Source organism: Cryptomeria japonica, chromosome 3, assembly GCF_030272615.1.
Source record: "Cryptomeria japonica chromosome 3, Sugi_1.0, whole genome shotgun sequence".
Taxonomy (NCBI): domain Eukaryota; kingdom Viridiplantae; phylum Streptophyta; class Pinopsida; order Cupressales; family Cupressaceae; genus Cryptomeria; species Cryptomeria japonica.
In genome coordinates, this window is record NC_081407.1 from 555,452,759 (window position 1) to 555,474,170 (window position 21,412).

Genomic DNA, 21,412 nt, shown 5'->3' on the forward strand with positions numbered 1-21,412 from the left:
TCATCAATATTTCAGCGAAAGCATCAAATGTAGGCATTTTGTAGCTTGAACCCATTGTCATCCTACGGGTTTGGAAACTAGAAACAAATGTTGCACATTCTTGTGGAAGCTTGCCCATCAAATTGAAGATCAATTGAGTATCCTTCTTATCAATGTCAGAATCCTTGAGTTGTGCCCTCAACTCTTTTTCTTTAGTGACATAATCTTGTATAGTATCAAAGTTCTTGGGATCTAACATGGTGAGATCACTATCAATTTGATATCCCCTAATCTCATCAATTTGACCATACAAGTCTTGAAACTTTTGCCAAGCATCCTTGATTAGAGTACATTTCTCAATATGAAAAATGAGATCCTTTGATACATACTTTCTTAAGGTGCCAATTGCCATGATATTTTTTGTGAGCCAATCCAAGTGAGCAACAAGATCAACCTTAGGATCAGTAGGAGCAACAATAGTTCCATCAATGTAATGAGTTAGTCCTTTTTCCATAAGTTTACTCCATGCATCAATTTTCCAAGTAGCATAATTATGAGGATTTAAGAGAGGAAACTTAGGAGAACCCATAGCAGCAAAATGGAAAGAACACAAGAGCACAAAAGCACAAGAGACACCCCCCCAAATTCAATCAATCAAAGTATCCCCCCCAAAATGATGATTTTGGCACTTTATATGTAGTGTGTGTACAATAGGCCACTTGCAAACAATGGCAAGGCGGACTTCTGATTTTGTTTTACAACTACCACAATAGGCTGAGAATTACAATGCAAAAGACTAGAAAGATAGATCTATGCAATACAAGTGCCAAATTGGCCAAAAAAGACCATATGTTAAAAGTATAATTTCTACCCAAACTTTCTGCAAAATGATAGCATATTATGAGATTAGACAAAAAATTATGCACTTTCAAAAAAAATGGCTCATGAAAAGGAGGTCATATGAGCCCAAACAAATTCCTAGAAGTTGCAGAAATGGGGATTGGACAAGAAAAATTTGTCCATCAAAATTAGAAAATAATTCCACTATGAGAAAGTACACGAAAAATTAGTCCATTTCAAAAAACATTACACCAAACAAGGAGCAAAAATGAGTAAGATATGGCCATTTGAAGTTGAACTGCAAAATCAAAAAGCTCAACCGAGGGGGCCTGACAAATTTTCAAAAAAATGATGACGTCAACAAAACACTAGGTTAAATTTGATGGTCGTCTAGCCGTCGCAAAAACTTCACCTCCCTGTTGATTGGGCATTTGTACTGTATGAACTGATGCATGGCAGAATCTGATTTGCTATAAAATATGACATGGCAGTATGGTTTGTGTCTGCGTGTCGTACGAAATGATGATTGGGATGCCATGTGGCGATGATGTGTACTCCAACTGGGCTACAAAATCCGATGTGGTAGGGTTTGCATGGTAGGTTGGCCCACATGGCAGGAGATTGTGTGGTAGGTCATACAGACAACGTGGTGGTGTCCACATGGCAGGGGTGGTATCGACCGAGGAGCCCCTGTGGAAACCTGTGTGGGTTGCTGGAGGTACCACCGATGGAAGTGATGGCAGAGTCGGGGCAGTAGCGTCGACAGGGTCGCAAGTGTTAGAGTAGGAAGGAGGTCTAGCGGTGGATAGGGTTGGGGCCAGTAGACGGGGCCACCAGCTTGGAAATAGCGGGAGGACCACGACAGGGAGGTACAACTTTGTGAAAAGTACAGAGTACGGGTACGGGGGGGTGGATACGAAGTGCCCCCCAAATTATTAAATTTGCATTTTTTTTTAAATAAAACTTTTCAAATCAAATAAAATTTGCAAACAATTTTTTTTTCTCTTTAGAAAATACCACAGAAAATAATTTTTTATTTTTATTTTTAAAAAATTTCCGAAATTCGTACCGTACCACCCAAATTGGGCAAAAAAATTCTCCAAGCCCCAAATTTGACTTTCACCCAATATATGTGAATTTATAGTCAAAATTCATGGAAATGGCCACCCAGACGCAATGGAGAGGTTCGATCTAGTCTAGGATGCCTCCAAAAGATGTTTCTCCTCAGATTTGCCTCTTGACATCGCAATAATGCCTCTCAAAAATGAATCAATGACGCTCTAATGGCTCTGATACCATGTGATATTTTGCCAAGATAAAGAGCTCAATGAAATGTACAAAATAGAGAGACAAAATATAGGACAAAAAAAAATTGTACTCTCATCAATAGATAGATGATCAAACGATCAATAGTTGTTACATACAATGAATATGAGCCTGCATATATAGGCAAGACAATATGGATATGTGAGCACACAATCATGACATGTGGCTCAATAAGAAACAAGGGTAGGTAGGAAATAGGTGTGGTATGTAGGAGAAACAATAAAATATTCCACATGAGGTGGATCACCCACCAAAGGTGGAATTATCACTCCACAATAATTGGATACGATAGAGTAGTAACAAGATCACACCATAAAAGGTGGAAATTTTGCTACACACACTATCCCAATGTGGCACAAACACCCAAGTATCTCATACCCAAACTACTATGATATGTATTATCCTAAGTAAACTTAAATAAGGTGTAATAATATCCAACATGAATAAATAATTACACCAACACAAATCAACCAGAAACCACTCAACCTACCAGGACCAGAAGGGTGTCAGTAAAGCATCCAAACAACTAGTGTTGGCATCAATGACAAAACATCAATGCAACACATAATCAATTCCACCAAATGGCCAACAATCTTCCCCTTTGGCATTGATGACAACACTAAATGTGGAAAACATCTAAGTACCAAGAAATGCCAAACAAGTCTCCCCCAATGGAAGAAAGCTAACAATCTCCCACATATAGCTTTGGATGTCAATATCTCTCCCTAAATACTCTTTTTATTCATATTTCTCCCCCTATGACTTTTTCTTTTTCTTCCTTTGTCTTTTCACATCAATATCTCTCCCCCTTTGACATCAATGCCATAAATCTGACAAAAATATCAAAGCAAAAACATAAACTACTGAATCACAAAGCTGACTACCCCCCCTGAGCAGTAGCATCCCACATCAATGCCAGAAAGACTAGCATTTCTGATAATGCATGCGGAACTGATGCCAAACCGCATTAATCAAGTCTCTACTAGAGGGGCATAAACTCCCAATCTATCTCTTAGGTACTCAAATGATTCCTTGGGCAAAGGTTTAGTGAAAATATCTACAATCTACTCTTTAGTGTTCACATAAACTAGTCTAACTTCATTTTCTTCCACCTTTTCCTTCAAAAAGTTATACTTGATAGATATGTGCTTTTTTTAATAATAAAATACTGGATTTTTTGATATGTCAATAGTAGCAGAGTTATCACAGTGAATTACTACTGATGCATCACAATCCACCTTTATATCCTTCAACATTTGTTTCATCCATAAAACTTGTGTACAGTTAGTAGCAACAACAACATACTTAGCTTCAACAGTAGATAAAGAAGTACATGATTGTTTCTTGTTGATCCATGAAACCAAATTCTTTCCAAGAAAGAAAGCTCCATTGGAAGTGCTTTTTTGATCATCAACATCTCCAGCCCAATCAACATTTGTATATGCACATAAAGTAAAGTTATCATCCTTAGGGTACCACAAGCCATATTTTGATGTACCTTGCAAGTATCTAAAAATCCTTTTCACCGCAATCTCACGATTTTCTCTAGGATCACTTTGAAATCTTGAAACAATACAAACAACATTCATAATGCCAAACCTAGTTTGCGTCAAATAAAGAAGACCTCCAATCATAGATTTGTATCTTGTAGCATTTATTTGTGCAAAAACATCTTTTGTTGTCAAATTTTTACTTGTAACCATAGAAGTACTTACTGGTTTAGAATCTCCAATACCAAATTTCTACAACAATTCCTTAGCATATTTAGTTTGATAGATGAAAATACCTTTGTCAGTCTGAGTAATTTGCAAACCTAAGAAAAATTTCATTTCACCAATCATAGACATCTCAAATTCTTTCTCCATATTCTTAGAAAATTCTATGCATAATTTATCTTCACCTCCAAAAATAATGCCATCAACAAATACTTCAATAATTAGTATATCATCATCAGTGATCTTATAATATAAATTACTGTCAGCACTGCCCCTAGTAAAACCAAGCTTCAAAAGATATTTAAATCCAACCTTGCATACCAAGCTCTAGGTGATGGTTTCAATCCATATAAAGCTTTCCTTAACCTGCAAACCATATCTATATCATCTAATAGTGAAAAACCATCAGGTTTCTCAATATAAACTTCCTCATCAAGATCCCCATTCAAAAATGCACATTTAACATCCATCTAATAAACCTTGTAGTTTTATAAGCAGCATAGGCAAGAAATAATCTTACAACTTCAATCCTAGCTACAGGTGCAAAAGTTTCTCCATAATCAATTCCTTTCTTCAAAGAATATCCTTTACAAACCAATCTAGCCTTATTCCTTATAACTTGACCATCCTCATTCAATTTATTCCTAAAAACCCATTTAGTTCCAATAACAATTTTATTTTTAGGCCGGGGAACCAAGGTCCATGTGTTATTTTTCTCAATCTGAGCTAATTCTTCTTCCATAGCTTTCAACCAATATTCATCTTTACATGTCTCAATTACTGATACCAGTTCAACTTGTCAAATTAAACATACCTCATTAGTTGCCAGTGTCCTTCTTGTCATCACTCCATTCCTCTTATCCCCAATGATTTGATCTTCTGAATGATTCAATCTCACATACTTAGGAGTCTTCTGACTTTCTATTCCTCTTCCCCATTATTTAGTTACTGTATAATTCTTTGATACTACTAGAGTAACTGGTTCAACACTCTATTCTGGTAAAGGTGCTACTGGTTCAGATATAATCATTTCCATTGCTGGTTCCTTCTCATAAACTCTGATTTGACTTCTGTTTAGCTCATCCACTTTGACATTAGCACTCTCCATAATTCTCTGCAATCTCTTGTTATAACATCTATATGCTTTTCTTTCATTAGAATAACCAACAAATATGCCTTCATCACATCTAGGATCAAATTTCTCAATGATATCATCTCTCCTGATATAACATTTACTACCAAAAATTCCGAAATACTTAACTGTAGGTGTATTTCCAAACCATAATTCATAAGGTGTGTTACCGGTTTCTCCTTTGATATGTACTATGTTGAATATATAAATTGCTATGCTCACTACTTCTCTCCAATAGATATAAGGTAAACTAGCTTCCACCATCATTGTCCTAACAACATCCAAGATAGTTTTGTTCTTCCTTTCCACAACTCCATTCTATTGAGGTGTCCGGGGAGTAGAAAATTGTCTTCTTATACCATGTTTCTCACAAAAGTTATTAAACTCACCGGATGTGAATTATCCACCATGATATGACCTCAAACATTTAATCGTCAATCGTATCTCAGTTTCCACTTTAGCCTTAAAGACTTTAAATTTTTCAAATGCTTCAGATTCCTCCTTTAGAAAAGTAACCCACATCATTTGAGAATAATCATCAATGATTAGCATGAAATATCTATCATCTTGAAAACTTTTAACTCTAGAAGGGCCACACAAATCAGTATGAATAAGATCAAGAAAATTATTTGATTTATCTTGTATACTCCTAAAAGAGGTTCTGACCTATTTACCCATTTGACATTTTTTACATACCGGATTATAGGGCTTAATAATCTTAGGTATATCCCTAACTTTCTTAGTTGAACTAATCTTCACAATGCAATCAAAATTCACATGACATAGCCTTTTATACCATATTCAACTCTCATCAATCTGTGTAATCAAACATGTCTTCTCACCGGAGTTCAAATGAAATATATTACCTTTTCTCTAGTGTACCAGTTGCAATCTCCAAACCAGATCTGTTATTGATTTTGCATTTTCCATCCTTGAACTATAATTGAAATCCCTTAACTACCAATTGTCCTACACTCAAAATATTATGCCTCAAACCTTAAACATAATAAACATTGTCAGTATTGTTCTTACCATCCAATGATATAGTTCCTTTTCCTTTGATCATACATGTTTTGTCATCTCCAAATCTAACTAGACCGCCATCAAATTCTTGCAAAGATAGAAACTTCCCTTTATCTCCAGTGATATGATGTGAACAACCACTGTCAATTACCCATTCATCCTTGTCTTCAATTTTAGCAACAAGTGTCTTCTCTTCAGGTACACTCTCTTCCAGTGCCGGATCATCTTCTTTGATAGCCAAGAACACCCATTCCTTCCCATTGCCAGAACCACTAGCAGAATCTTTTGCCGATTCATCTTCAAAATCACTAATGCCTTCCTCATCTGCTATGTAGCATAATTTCTCTTTGTTTTTCTTGTACTTATACTTGTTTTGATATCATGGGTTAGGCTTAAATGATCTCCTAACTCTTTCTTCAAATCTTGAATTCCTTTCAAGACATCTAGATGCAAAATGACCAATTTTATTGCATGCAAAACATTTAAAAGGTGTTTTTCCTTCATACTTACTTCCTACCGGTCCTTTAGGTAGTCTTCTAGAAAATAGTGCTTCAATTTTCTAAAACTCATCATATTCTCTCTTCATATCTTCTAATTCCCTTGCATACAAATCTTTCCAGTCTTGCTTACCGGTTGTAGATGTAGATGCATGAAAAGTAGGTTTAGACTTCAAAACTCCAGAAGGTCCAAATTCTTCAAGCTCAAAAGTAGACAGTTTCCCAACCAAAGTATCTTTTTTGATAGATTTATTAGCCATTGTTCTCAACTCATTAATAGTAGTAGCCTTCATTTTGTAAATCGATGGTAGGGCTCTCAGGACTTTAGAAATAATTTCATCTTCGCTTAGAGTTCCACCACAACATTGAATTCCCATAAAAAATATCATTTACCCTTTCCATGAATGCATTAATCCTTTCATCTTCTTCCATCTTTAGGTTTTCATATCTCACTCGATAACCATCAAGTTTAGCAATCTTCACTATAGGGTCACCTTCATTAAGAGTCTCCAACTTATCCCATATATCCTTTCCAGATGATTTTCCAGTTAGTCCCATTATTTGTTGATCAAAAAGTGAACACAAGAGGGCTTCTCTTGCTCTATAATCATTCTCAAGCTCCTTGTCCAGATTTGTTGGAGGAGGATTTCCAAATCCCGGATTGTAAGGTGTGACACAATTCTATGTGATTTCCCAAATCTCCTTGCCAAGACATCTCAGACAAGTCTCCATCCAAATCTTCCATACTATGTGATTTGTTCCATCAAGCCTTGGAATATCCCTTCGAAAGATAGCTCCAGAAGAATTGGATGAACTTGAACTGTTAGTTGCCATAGGATCTTCCTCAAGCAGTTAAGCTTTCTGGAGAGAGGACCAAAACTCTGATGCCAATTGTTAGATAGTTTAAATAACCTGAAGACAACTGAGAGAGGGGGGTGAATCAAGTGTCACAGATTACCAGAACTATTAGAAATTTAAACTTTAATACCGAAACCCAAAACATTAATACCGGAATAGAATTTAAACCAATTAAGCATAAACAATAATAAAAAATAAATACCATCTACATGACACCAAGATTTATACATGGAAAACCTGGTAAAGGGAAAAACCATGGTGGGAAGCCTACCCACAGTCAGATACTTCTATAGTAAGTATGTGAATTACAATTGAGGGGCCTGCACTTGCAGGAAGGCCAATAACCTAGAGCACACTGCTCATCACAAAAGGAGCCTCACTGACCACATAAAAATCCACACTACAATACCAAAGGACTAAATCCTCTTACATAAACCCAATTCGATCTCCAATGATCGACCAACTCCTCCACCTAAATGATATTACATTATTCACACATTACATTCCTTGACCATGACCTCTAACCATAACCATGATGATCTACAATTAGACCTTACATCTATATATGCAAATCCTCGACCATAAACAATTAGGTTGGCCACCAGATAATAAACCAATTACATAATTACAAACCATGTTGGCTTTAGACCAAACAAATAATATCCAACAAACAAGATATCCTAGAAATACATCCAGAGGTCCAATCCACATGTTACATTAAATTCGGTCCATAACCTAGATCAATTGGGACCCAATATAGGTCCATACGCTACAACAATTATCTCCATCTACCAAGTTTCGAACATGATCACCAACAACATCTTGAAACTCCACTAGAAGCTGCACCAACACCACTTATGCAATTCATTAAATATCTTTATCAAAATCTCTAATGGTGAAACCCTCGCTGGAACCAAAAACCAAGTTTCTAGGCAAGCAAGATAGCATCCGATCACTAGACCAAAACCAACTGACCAAATATGAGCATGAGTATCATGAACAAGCCAATTTCATCACCAAACTATATCAGAGCCTACCAGATCATGCTAGATCTAAATCAACCATAAACCACTCAACATACCGAGACCAGAAGGGTGTCGGTAAAGCATCCAAACAACTAGTGTTGGCATCAATGACAAAACATCAATGCAACACATAATCAATTCCACCAAATGGCCAACAATATGGGTGTAGGAGAAGAAGACAAAGGAGATGAGTTTGAGAATCCTGCAATTGACACTAACTTACCTTAGAGGGAAGCATAAACATAGAAGGATGCAAAGAAGGAGAAGGTAGAGGTCAAACAAGAATCCATTCTAGAAGAAAGTGACACTGCAAAGGCAGTGAAGGGCAAGTAGATAGTAGATGATCCAAAATTTGTGCAAGGTACGATTAACCTTACCTCCCTATCACCTATCCAGAAGCTTAAAATGGCATCATTTTCTCAAGCTAAGGCCAGTGAGGATCTCTTGAAGTCTCACACAGAAGATAGTATGTTGCTAACCCTAACATCTGGTGTTCTGGAGAAACTTATGCCCACATTTTAGAAAGACACTTCAGATTCCCCATTCGGTCAATTGAATAGTTTAATCAATTTGGTGGACACACATTTTGAGTCCTTTTAGAAATCTACTAAAGTGAAGGTCCAAAATGAGTTCAATGCAAAGAGGCTAAGGAGTTTACAAATAATGATATTTGATGATAGAGCCACATTGGACACTTGTGTGAAAAAGCATGTAGGATAGTTTAACCGAAGGTGGCAATATTTACAAATCATGCTTATCACTGTCAAAATTCACTGAGAACATTGAGAAGTGCAGAGAGCGTGAAGATGAAATCGCCTAAATATCTCAGTCAGTTGATCCTTTATCAGTTTCATTGAGTAATCAAGAAGATAAAGTAATATCTTCACTTGAGAAAATCAAGAGTTTGGGTTAGGAAAAGGAAAGGATTATTGGCAGAGTTGGAGAACTTAGGAGTCACATTGTTCCTAAGTTGGATATCATGCTTAGTACTTTGTAGGATGCACAGAACGCTCAGGCTACTAGTGAACCAACAGATTTAAGTCAGTAGAGACGCAAGCCTACCTTTTCAATGGCCTTATAACAGTTTTGGAGAGTCTGAAGAAGGGGTGGGACAACCACTTAAATTTGTTGAAGAACTCTTTTGCAGACATTTTCAAGTTTTTGTGAGTAAAGACTGTGTACATATGTAAATAGGATTTTTGCTTGAATTCTGATTTTCAGAACCCTACCTTTTCCATTGATGTCAAAGGGGAAATGTAGAAGAGTGAAAAATGTTGATCTTAGGGGGAGTTGCTGATCTTTGTAGTTTGGTTGTTAGATTTTTGAAGTATTGCAGTGTATATTATTTTGCTCTTGGTTTCGATACTTAGTCATTTTTCACTAAGTGTTGCCATCAATGTCAAAGGGGGAGATTGTTGGCAAGAGAAACTACATTGATGTTTAGATGTTATCATTGATGGCATCTGGAATCAGATATTCTATCTACAGGTCATAATTTGTTCATACCAGAAGACAGATTGAGGTTGGGTGAAATAAAATAGAATCTCTGGTAGTGTTTAGTATTTTGGTTAACATTTCATCTGTGTTGATTATTTTGTGCTGCAGATCTCTGGGAAGCATTATGGATGTATTATTCACCTTATTCTAGGTTTGTGGCCTCTAGTAATGATTATTGAGTAAGTTGGAAGGTCTGGTGTACAAGTTTTTGGTTAGAACAATGTTCATCAGCAAAAACGTGTGGATATTCATTGTGCGGATCTTGTAGATCGATTTTGATAAGGATGTTTAGCCAACATGTGGGAAGCGTGTGGACAAGTTTTTTTGGTCCGCATATGCTTTTGAGTTTAGATTGAGATGACTTTGTTTACACGTTTCATCTTTTGTACCATGTTCTTGAAGCCGACATAAAGAAGACCTAATTTGATGTTGTAGATATAAAAGATTGGTTGATATGATTATTTTGGTATTCAGTGTTTATGAGCGATTGTGCGCAGTTTCTCACATGCAAGTGAAGGATTTATGATTTGGTATAACGCAAAACAATAGAATAGAGCAGTGCAACATAGAAGAGTAAGCTAAGATTGAGTATTTTGTTCTTAACCAGAACTATATTTTGGCATTTGTAGATGGTGTTTATCAGTTCAGACATTCCAATTATTATTTTTAATCATTTTGTAAGGTAGTGAGCCTTCTGGGTTGTAGACCTTATTGTAATTTGAGTAGTGAGCTCTAGGTAGTGTGCATGAATACATGTGAATTCCCCTTATGTAATATTATTATACTTCTAACAAGTTATATTAATATTGTGGGTCTCAATCCACCGTGGTTTTTCCCTTAACCAGGTTTCCACATAAAAATCCTAGTGTTGTGGTATTGTGGATACTTGCTTTATGTGTTTGCATCTTTATTTTGTTCAATTGCATTAAGTGGTTGAAAAATTAGATTAAGAATGTTAAAAATTGTTGAACACTGATTCACCCCCTACCCCCCCCCCCCCCCCCCCCCGGTCCGTCTCAGTGTTCCTTAATTCCAACAGTACAACACACCTTTGTATAAGAATATATTCTTTCTCAAATCACTTATGTTCTTTTATGTAGTATACAATACATTGGAGAATTTTTGAATGAGGTGTTTTAAACCTTATTATGTGTTGTAAAATCGATCCCTAATGGCATGGAGCACCACACTTAGGAGGAATCTAAATATTCATTTGATGCTAGACTACACCACTTGGAAAATTTATTATAATGGTCACATGAGAGAATTAAAATGACTGTTATATATTAGGCTAACAATATAATCTTGTATTGTTTATTTTATATTGTGTAAGAGGAGTTACATTTTCTCAATGGAGTGCCTAACTTGATTAGTTGACTAGTCAAATGGTGGAAGCCACAATTGTATACTTAAAACGTCATACCGAGGTTTGAATGGTCCCCATGAACATGAATCAAACACCCTCTAGTAGAAACCTATTTGACAATACATTGGGTGCTAATTCAAGTACTGTGTGTTTAGCGTGTGGTATTAAATATCATATATTTTTTTAGTGTTGAAACTAGGGTCTTACAATTATATTGTAATAAATTTTTATGTTAATTTGGCGAGATCTACATTTGAGATTGATATGTTTTACTTGAAAGGGTTTTCTCAAGATTTATGTTGTAGAATTTTTCTTCTCTCTTCTTCCATTTCGATTTTTTAATTTATTGAATATTTAACTCTGATTTTTATTAACACATATGTTTACATACACACATGCATATTTCTTCTAACCAAATGTATTAACCCTTATATTTAGTAAGCATGGGTATCATTGATAATATCTTGTACTCTTGTTTAAGTGTTGAAGAAGGTGTATTGGATTATTTTTTTGTATTGATAATAGAGAGTAAATTGTGATACAAAAGAGTTAGAGCTTTTATGAGAAGATCATGGTAACCTTCCAAATAGGCAATCCCATCAGAGAGAATGTACAGGTTAAGACAAAATACACCCCTACACAACTACAAAATCATATACAAAATCTGTCCAACTACAGAATCATATACATGCCTATACAACTACAGAATCATATACAAAATCTATCCAGCTATATAACTAAAGAGGTAAATACAAAAAACTTCCGATCTATATATATCCACCATGAGGCAGTTATGAGCTAAATTGAAGCGATCCATCCTGAGTGGCCTTCCATCTAGACTAGCCTTTGATCATCCAACATCCTGGCATAATGCACCATTTGCTAGCGAACTAGTTGACCATTACCTCTGATTTCTTCCATAAGAGCATCTAGGGCATTGACAAAGGGTTTTCATTCAACATTCATCCTTCCCCGGGTATAGCCATGAGAAAGTTCAAAGATGAAAATTCTTGTGTGTTCGTTGGTAAGAAATTTATGGAACTTCTCCTTATTCATCCTGATAACCATGGTAACCTACGAGAGAACAAAGTGAAAAGTGAGTCTATGAAGAGACTCAGTAAGGGCCCTTTCTTGCCCTTGAAATATTTCTAAATTCCTAATTTTCCATAAGTACCAGAGAATTTCACAAGTTAACAGATTCCAGAACAGGTTAGTGTCTTTCTTAATGCCTTTAATACATCCAGTAACAACATCAAGTATGCTAATATGCACTAATAAAACAAAACCAAACATGAGCCACACTTCCTTAGAAATAATACAATCAAAGAAAATATGTCTACTGGAATCCTTAACTTTACATATAGTACAAAGTTTCTCTTTACTATAATCAAATCTGATAGACAACTTATCAAGCATTAGCAACCATCTAAACATTTTTTTCCTTGGAGCCAAAGGAGAGCTCCAAAGAGCCTTAAATATTTTACCCCATTGAGCATGAGAAAGATCTAAGTACCAGTTAGTATTAACATGATTTAGAATATTGTCATTATAAGAAAGAGTTTTATAGATAGAAATAGGTTTGACATTGCAGAGTGGGCTGCCATCAACCCATGAGAAGGATACAAACCGGTCTTTATTCACATCACAGTCTTTAGGAAGATACAAGAGGTCATAGGCATTGCACATTATGTTATAAGTCCTTTTATTAGATATAGGAAGCTAATATTTACTAGAGAGATCATCCCATGAGATGAGAGAACCATTAACTATAATGTATTTAAGTCAACAAATACCTTTGCTGGCCCATTTCTTGGTCGAGCAACCTTGAGTGAGGGCGAGAGGTTTACCATTGTGGGTTAAGTTCCACCAGATTGATCTTTCCCCACAAACTTGGTTACCTCGACTGATCCAATTATTGTCAATGCTAAATCTAATGCTTTCCCATGCTTTCCATATAGTTTTAAAGACAACAGAGCCTGCGGTAGAGACTGTGAAGGATCCAGCTAATAGGTCACTAATAGGAAGGGATTTCTAGGATTTAGCCATCTTGGGAACACCCAGTCTGATATTATTCCGAATGAGCACTTTCCAAGGTTTATTACCTTCCAGTGCATGAAAAATCCATTTGGCAGCAAGTGCAATCCCTTCCACTTTAGGATCCTTAATACCTAGACCACCAATAGACTTATCCGTACAACACCATTCCCATTTGATAGAGTGTACTTTTTTGTGACCTCTATCATCCGACCACGAAAAATTCCTAATGATTTTTGCAGCCCATTAATTTGGTAATTACTAAACATCCAAATAGAGGCATAATAGATACTGTAGGAAGACAAAATCTTCTAACACAATTGCACTCTCCCTGCCAGTGAGAGGTAGTGTTTGTTCCATTTGGTAAGCTTGGTGTCAATATTGCTCTTAATCCATGCCCACATATCCTTGAGGCAAGGAGAAATTGCAAAAGGAATCCCCATGTATCTGAAAATTGTGTTAGGTCCTCCCCTTTGAAACCCATAGGTGGAAAGCCAACCTAGTGGTCGCTCAACCCAACCGAGCATAGTAGATTTGGTTTGAGAAATATTTTCCCTTGAGGCATCACAGAATAGGGTGAGTTTGGTAGATAAAACACTCATGTTCTCCTTGGACAGTTCAAAGAAGAGTGCAGATTGCAGCATCGTCTGTAAACTAGATGTTAAGAAGCTCATATTTATCTGGAAGGGAGATTCCTCTAACCTTAGGGGAGAGAGAGTTAGAGGCTATTACAAAGAGGGCAAGGGCTAGAGGGCACCCCTGCCGAATAGATCTACTAAGCTTGAAGGGCTATGAGATCAACCCATTAACTTCCAATTGGGCATGGGAATCCCCAAGAAGAACCTGAACATAATGACAAGAGACCTCAGGGAATCCAAAGACTTTAAGCATAGTGGAGATAAAGTTCCATTCAATCCTATCATAGGCCTTTTCAAAGTCCATTAAGAACATGGCCACCTTTTGATTTGAGAGTCTAGCCCATTCCATAGCCTCCTAGCTGGTAATAAGGTTCTCCAAGATGTATCTCCTTTTAATAAATCCGGTTTGAGTGGTATGGATAAACTTGGGCAGGATATTCTCAAGTCTAATAGCAAGCATATTAGCAAGGATCTTATAGGAAACATTAAGTAGGTTAATAGGACACCAGTTTTTTATAAGAGCCTTGTCCCCCTCTTTGGGAATAAGCTTGATAAGTCCTCTATTAATGTCAAAGGTGTAATGGATTGATTATCAATGGTTTTGATTCTATCCTCAAATGAACCAAATTGATATTTGAGAGAGTATGTAGTACCCCTTCCTCGATCAAACTTTTAGACTCATGTTGACTTCAGTTGACTTTTTAGTGGATACATTATATTGTGATATTTTACTTAGACTTTATGCGATGTTGTGATATGCTTTAATTTGAGTTGCAGTGTATGTTTTTCATGTAGTATTTCCTTATTGATGTTTAAATGCGATTTTATTGGATTACTGACATGGACTGACATATTCATTTTATATGTACAATGATTTATATACATGTTTCATGTTTGTAAGTGTATGGGGTGCGAGGAGACGATTTTCCTTCACTCACTTCGGTGAGACAGGGAATGTCACGATTCTCTTTCACTGGTGTGTTTTCTGTGGCTGTATATATATGCACATGTGGTTCATTGACGCAGGGAATTGCAGGTACAACTATGGGGTATCATCTCCACCTGGCTTCATAGGTCTGAGCATACCTTACTGATCCGATGGAAGTGGAGGACATAGTCCTAAGACCTGCATTTTACCCTAGTTGTGCTCAAAGCGAGCATCCCTATCATTCGTCAGTTTCGCTTTGTTTGGTATGCAAGTCGTATGTTTACTTGAGTTATTTTAGCTGCGTATTATGCTTTTGGTAAAATTGATTATTAAATCCCAAAGTATTTTTAGATTAAATGTGCTTTTATGCATTGGTAAATAAAAGAGATTAAATTAAATAGTACCCTTTTTGTGATTAGTCATTAAATCAATTTGTTTAATTTATTAACTTAGCGAGTTGGATTAAATGAGCATTTTCAAATTGTAAATTAAATGTGTTTTATTGGGAAAAGTTCATTTGAAAGTAAAAATAAATAGATAAAATCTTTTCTTCCTTATTAACTTTTAAAAAGGTAAATTGGAGTTTTAAATAAAAGAAAGAAAATCAATTTGGAGAGAAAAGAATTTTTAAAATTTACTTTTTGATGAATGAATTTGATTGGTTGAGAAAAATTTCAACCTAAAATAGTTTTAGGTTAAATTTTTTCTATTTCTACCTTATTCTTTCATGGGAATGGGAGAGGAAAATTTTGGAGAAGAAATTTTAGGGAAGAAATTTTGGAAGAATTTTGTGCATCTTTGTTGAAGGAAGTTTCCAGATTGCAGGTTGGGCTCTTCTCAGTTTTCTTCTTGGATTGCTATTAAGGTTGGATTTTGGTTTTATATAACTATGTTTTGTTTTAAAAAAAATTATTTGGTTGAAGAAATATCTATGTGAAATGAATTGATGTCAAAATTTGTTGAATTATTCATTTGGTTTTGAAATGTGAAATTAGCATGAATTTAAATCAATTTTAGTTTTTCTCCGATCTATTTTCTGATTGTGAAAAGAATTAATTTTAAAATCAGATTTTTGTGTGTCTGTGTGTTGAAAAAGAAAGAAATTTTCATTTTTGAATCTCTCTTTTTAGTTTGTTCAAGTTAAATTTCTTATTTCTAATGTTTGATAGAAGAAAATTAATTTCTAATTTCTTCTGGGCATGTTGTTATGCTGCCAAAACTTTCAAAAAAAATTACATTCTCTGTTATTGTTTTCAAACAAAAATTTCCAAATTATTTTGTTTTTAGGGGTTTTCTTTTTGAATGGTAATATTTGTTAAGAAAAATAATTTACTTATTAAAAATTTTACTGTATTAATTTTTTTTGAACTCAGAAATTTCAAAGTTCTCTATGTTTGATCATGACAGATTGTAGTTGTTTTTTAAAAAAAATTAATTAAAAAGAAAAATAAATTTTTTATTTGCGTGAGATGGGGGAGGCAGGGCTCGATCCTATCCTCCCAATAGGGGGGGGGCTGCTATGTGTGAGTTGTTGCCCTATGAGCAGCACTGCACAACGTCTCCCCTCTTAGAAAGGGGGCCCATGTGGCTATGAAAAACCACGTGGGATGGCTTTGCAAGTTTTTTTTTTTGATATATTTTTTTTAAAAATTAAAATTTTATTAATATAATATATATATATTTATTTATATGTTAGTTTTTATATATTTTTTTGTAAAAAAAAAAAAACAATTGATTTGGATAATGTGAATAGATATTTTATTTAGAAAGAATAGAAATTGATAATTTTATCTTGGGAACAAAATATTAATGTTAGATTAATAAATAAATAAGTCTATTTATATTTGTATACGTATATGCTTATATGTATAATTATATAAATGGTATATTTATTTTTATCTATTGTGATATGGTGATTTTCCTTTAAATGTGGTATTTGGGGAAAAATAGAGGAATTAGAAAATCTTGGTCGATTGGCATTATTAAATGAAATTGAAAATAGATGTGCATGTTTAATTACTATATTCACATTTGTTCTTAAAACTGCAAGTCTTTGGTCAGTTTATTAAATGTGGTCATATGGTGGTTTTCATGGTTGTGCTTTTCTCATGTCCATATTTTGTCAATCGGTTAATCTTATGGGAGGGTTGATTTCGGCCAAGTGGTTTTCTACAGTATTGAACTCCATGCATGTTGGTATTATGGATATATTGCATTAGTTTTGTCATTGATGTCAACACTTATCAATGCTTATCCTTCTGGAGATCTTTGGTTATGTTCACCGGCAAGTTCAGTGACTTATGCACAGTCACCGGTATTTGGTTCACTGGCAGGTTATATTGTTCACTAGCACTTAGGATGACTTGTTATCATCTGGAAATCACTTGTTTATGTTGAAGACATGGTTTGGACACTTGGTTTTGGTGATTTGGTTATTGGTCTAATCGGGTTGACATATTTGTTGTTACCAGCAAATTGGTCTAGGTTATGGACCGACATGCATTATCTATTCAAGATCAGCACGACATGTTATGAAGATGATTTAATCAATTGGTATTATTGATTGAGCCGACATGATGCATTGCATCTTGACTTACTTATTGTAATTGATTTAATTGTAATATTCTTAGTGAGTCGACCTACACTTTGGTCTTAGGTTTTGGTATATATGTAAGATCTCATTTATGAGATAATATATATAGAAAAAGGATATATGTAAGGCTATGGTATTGTAACATGGTATGTGTGAATATTGAAGATCATATGAGAAGACCATAGAGAAGATTCAAGGAAGATTTGAAGGAGATAATCAGAGCTTAACCGGTACTGAATCCAGCATTGGAGATGCTACTTTAAGCAGTACATTATCATTGGATTTAATCATCCAATTGTAGTCAGTGTGACTCCCTTCTTGTGATTGAGCAATGAGTTCTAGGCAACTGGCCTTTCTACATGTGAAGACCCCATTTGTACACACATACTATCTGCAGTAGTATCATCTGATTGTGGGTAAGGTTTCCCACCATGGTTTTTCCCCTTATAGGTTTTCCATGTACAAATCTTGGTGTTATGTGTTGTGGATGTTGTTTCTCTTTCTGTTTCATGCATTAAGCTTCACCGGTATTAATATTAACTATTAATCTGTTAACAGGCATTAAGTTTGGTTTATTGGTATTATGTATCAAGTTTGATTAAGTTATAATTGGGTTGAAATAAATAGACAACTAATTCACCCCCCCTCTCAGTTGCCTCCGGGTCCTAACAATTGGTACCAGAGCCAAGTCCTCTTTTTGCAAAAGTTTAACAACTTGAGGAGATTCTATGGCAACTAACTATTTTAAGAAGGACAGTCAGAAACTTGATGGAACTAACTATGGTATATGGAAGATCAAAATGGAGACACATTGTAATTGCATTGGAAAATACATATGGGATGTTATATAGAATGGCTATGTTGGTCCTACACCAGGTCAACCTAATCCACCTACATTGAGTAAGGATCAAGAGAATGATTGCAAAGCAAGAGAAGCACTTTTGAGCACCTTATCAGATAACCAAATCATGGGATTATCAGACTAATCTACTACTAAAAATATTTGGGATAAATTAGAAACATTGAATGAAGGAGATACCACTATCAAAATTACAAAACTGGAATGCTTCCAGGTCAGGTATGAAAATTTGAAAATGGAAGAAGATGAAAGAATTTTTGCTTTTATGGAAAGGGTTAATGAAATTGTTTTAGGAATACAATGTTGTGGAGGCTCCTTAAGTGAAGATGAAATTGTTTCTAAAGTTTCAAGAGCATTTCCACCAGCATAAAAAATGAAAGTAACTTCTATTAATGAGTTAAGAACTATGCCTAATACATCAATATCTAGAGATACCTTGGTTGGAAAACTTTCAGCATTTGAGTTTGAGGAATTCGGTCCTGTTGCTACAATTAAAATAGATTTAGCCTTCAAAGCATCATCATCTGCAACATCTTCATCATCAGCTGATAAATTTGATTGGAAAGCACTTTATGCAAGATAACTTGAAGACATTACGAGGGAAAATGAATAACTGGAAGAACTTGAAGCACTATTTGCAAGTAAAATGCCTAAAGGTCCTATTGGAAGTAAGTATGAAGGTAAAGCACCCTTTAAGTGTTTTAACTACAATAAAACTAGTCATATGGCATCTAGATGTCCTGATAGACATGCAAGATTGAGAGAAGAAGCTAAAAGAATATATAAGCCTAACCTTGAATATCAGAGATACAAATTTAAGAAGAATAGAGACAAATCATGTTATTATGCTAATGAAGGAGTTACAGATGATTCTGATGAATAACCGACAGACAATGGATGGGATTTTGTTGCAATAATAGAAGATCAACTGACACCTACTGTTCCATCGGTAGAGCAGGCCCTGGCAGCTAAAATTGAAGAAAAGGATGAATGGATTATAGATTCTAGATGTTCACATCATATGACTGGTGATAAAAGTAAATTTTTATCTTTTCAGGAATATAATGGAGGTCTAGTAATATTTGGAGATGACAGAGCTTGTTTGATCAGAGGAAAAGGCACTATATCTTTTGATGGTAAACACAATACAGACAATGTTTATTATGTTGAAGGTTTGAAGCATAATCTTTTGAGTGTTGGTCAATTAGCTGAAAAATGATTTCAGTTACAATTTAAGAATGGTAAATGCAAAATCATGAATAGAATTGGTTTGGAGATTGCAACTGGTAATCAGACTAGAGGTAATATCTTTCATTTAAATAACAATGAAAAGACATGCTTGATTGCACATATTGATGAAAGCTGGTTATGACATAAAAGACTCTGTCATGTGAATTTTGATTGCATTGTAAATATTAGTTCATCTAAAGCAGTAAGGGATTTACCTAAGATTGTAAACCCTCATAATCTGGTATGTAAGGAATGTCAAATGGGAAAGCAAGTTAGAACAACTTTCAAGAGTATTTATGAGAAAACCAATGATGTTCTTGATTTATTTCATACTGACTTATGTGGTCTGACAAGAACAAGAAGTCTACGGGGTGATAGATACTTTATGCTAATCATTGATGATTATTCTAGAATGTGTTGGGTTAGCTTTCTCAGGGAGAAATCAGAAGCTTTTGGGAAATTCAAATTATTCAAGGCACTTATAGAGAATGAAACCGACAAGAAAATCAAATGTTTAAGATCAGATCAAGGAGGTGAATTTACATCTAAAGAGTTGAATACATTTTGTGAAGTGAATGGAATTAGAAGACAACTATCAGTACCTCGTACACCTTATCAAAATGGAGTTGTAGAAAGGAAGAAAAAAACTATTCTGGATGCAGCTAGAAGCATGATATCAAAAGCAAATCTACCTCATGTGTATTGGAGAGAAGCAGTGAATACAATGGTTTACACTTTCAACAGAGTTCACATCAAAGGTGAAACTGGTAAGACACCCTATGAATTATGGTTTGGTAATATTCCTACTCTTAGGTACTTCAGAATATTTGGAAGCAAATGTTACATTAGGAGAGATGAGTATATTGGTAAATTTGATCCTAGAAGTGATGAAGGAATATTTCTTGGTTATTCATCTAAGAGCAAAGCATATAGATGTTATAATAAAAGATTGCAGAAAATCATTGAGAGTGCAAATGTGAAGATAGATGAACACTTTAGAAGAAATTCAAGGTTTATGGATTTTGAACTAGTAGTTGAGATAATCACAAATGAACCTATACAGAGTGCACTGGTACAAAATATTGATCCAGTCACACCGGCATCATCATATAATTCCACAGTGACTGAAGAACAACAACAAGTGAACACACCCAGGTATGTAAGACTGAATCACTCTGAAAGTCAGATAATTGGGAATAAGTATCAAGGAGTTATGAGAAGAGGAAGACTGGAAAACAAAGAGGTATGTTTAATTTCTTAAATTGAACCAGCATCTGTCATTGAGGCATGTGAAGATAAACATTGGATTAAAGCTATGGAAGATGAATCGGAACAAATTGAAAAGAACAATACATGGACATTAGTTCCCCGACATAAAGATAAAAATGTAATTGGAACTAAATGGGTATTCAGAAACAAACTTAATGAAGATGGTAAGGTAATCAGAAACAAAGCAAGATTAGTGTGTAAAGTCTACTCACAGAAAGAGGGAATTGATTACAATGAAACCTTTGCACCGGTATCTAGAATTGAGGCAGTCAGATTATTTCTTGCGTTTGCAACACACAAGAACTATAAAGTATGCCAAATGGATGTTAAATATACATTTCTAAATGGTGATCTTGAAGAGGAAGTTTACATTGAACAGGAAGTTTACATTGAACAACTTGATGGATTTTCATTGACAAATAATAAAGATATGGTTTGCAGATTAAGGAAAGCTTTATATGGATTGAAGCAAGCTCCTAGAGCTTGGTATGTTAGATTGGACAAATATATTTTGAAGCTTGGTTACACTAAAGGTAATGCTAACAACAACTTATATTTCAAAGTGACTAATGAAGACATTTTGGTTATTGAAGTTTTTGTTGA